Raw genomic sequence first — 2213 nt, forward strand, 5'->3', positions numbered from 1 at the left:
AGACTTGTTAATCCTACAAATCTGCTACTTTGTATCCTTGGACTTACATCTCCCCATTTCCTCACTCACCCTCCCCCGCCTCCCTGGTAACTCCTATTTTACTCTCTATTTCTGTATATTTGGCTTTTTTTTTTTTTTTTAGATTCCACAATATAATTTCTTTCTGTGTCTGGCTTATTTCACTGAGAATAATATCCTTCAGGCTCATCCATGTTACGAAAATGGCAGAATCTCCTTCTTATTTAAGGCTACACTCTATTGTGTTATGTATGTATATCACAGTTTCTTTATCCCTTTGTCCACCGAAGGGCGCTTAGATTGTTTCCATATCTTGGCTATTGTAAATAATAAAGCATCGATTTAAGTATATTTGAATACCTAAAGGGAAATGCAGTCCTTATGAATAAACAGATAAGGAATATCTACAAATAAATGGAAATTTTTATAAAAGAGTCAAATGGAAATTATTAATTGAAAAGTGTAGTAACTGAAGTTAAAAATCTACTAGATGGATTTGATAACAGATTGGAAATCCATTTATGATTAAAAACCCTCAGGGAATTGAATAGGAGGGTACATCTATTTGATAAAGAGCATCTATGAAAGACATATAGTTCACATAATATCTAGTGAATGCTTTCCCCCTAATATTAGGAACAAGGCAAGAATCTCTTGTCTCTATTAAATCTATTACTGGATGAAGGAATTAGAGCAACAAGACACCAAAAACAAGAACAAAAGGAATAGAAATGATAAAGAAATAAGTAAAACTTTATTTTCAGATGACATGATTGTCTATGTAGAACATTCTACACAAAATTCTAGAATTAATAAGTGAGTTCAGCAAGATTACAGAATTCAAGATAAATACACAAAATCACTTATATTTCTATTTCTTGATCATAAGGAATTAGAAAATTAAAATACCACTTATAAGAGCATCAAAAATAAAATATTTAGGAGTAAATTCAGTGGAAGATATGTAAAACTTCAATGGTGAAACTAATAAATATTGTTAAGAGAAGTTGATGAAGAAAAAGACAGGAATCAGGAGAGACACTGTGTTCATGGATTGGGACAGTCAATATGGTTGCAGTAGGTAGACCTCAAATACGGCTCCCAACAATCCACACTGCCGGTATTCACGCCCTTGTGTAACTCTCTGCCTTTGGTATGAGCTGGGTCTAGTGAATTGCTTCTAGTGAATAGAATATGGCAAAGGTGATGGGATGATATTTCTGAGATTTGGACCTATTTGATAAAAGACTATCTTTCCTCTTCTAATTCACCCACCCTCTCTTTTGAGGCTGTGTCGTGAGCTTCCCTAGGGAAAGATCCACCTGGCAAGGAACTCAGTGGCCTCCAGCTAATGGCCAGTAAGGATGAGGTTCTCAAGTCAACCGGTGAGGAACTAAATCCTGCCAATAACCACCGAGTGAGCTTAAAAATGGATCTGGTGAAACCCTGAGATGACAGCTGCCTTGGCTGACACCTTGACTGCATCCTGTACCCTGGGCTGGAAGACCTAGCTAATTCACACCCGTGTTACTAGCCCACAGAAACTGCGAGATAATAAATCCTGTTGTTTTGAGTTTTGGATATTGTTTTGTTTTTTTTTTTTGAGACAGAGTCTCACTCTCTTGCCTCACCACGGCGAGTGCCGTGGCGTCAGCCCAGCTCACAGCAACCTCAAACTCCTGGGCTCAAGCGATCCTCCTGCCTCAGCCTCCCAAGTAGTTGGGACTACAGGCATGCGCCACCATGCCCGACTAATTTTTTCTATTTTTAGTTGTTTGGCCAATTTCTTTCTATTTTTAGTAGAGACGGGGTCTCACTCTTGCTCAGGCTGGTCTCGAACTCCTTAGCTCAAACGATCCGCCCGCCTCGGCCTCCCAGAGTGCTAGGATTACAGGCATGAGCCACCATGCCCGGATACTTTTCTTTAATGTAGCAGTAGATAACTGATAACATTGTTACTATGTCTTTCTCTCCAAATTTACCTATAATCAGCATAATGCCAATCAAAACCCAAGCAGACCTTGTAGAGTACAAAAAATCTAGAAAAGCCAAAATAATTTGAAAAAGAAGAACAAAATTGGAGGAACTATAGTACTGGATTTCAAGACTTCTTATAAAGCTACAATATCAAGACAGTGTAGTATTGGTGTAATGACAGAGTCCAGAAATAACCCACACGTGTGATCCATTGATTT

Source organism: Propithecus coquereli, unplaced genomic scaffold (assembly GCF_000956105.1).
Source record: "Propithecus coquereli isolate 6110/MARCELLA unplaced genomic scaffold, Pcoq_1.0 Scaffold27, whole genome shotgun sequence".
Taxonomy (NCBI): Eukaryota; Metazoa; Chordata; class Mammalia; order Primates; family Indriidae; genus Propithecus; species Propithecus coquereli.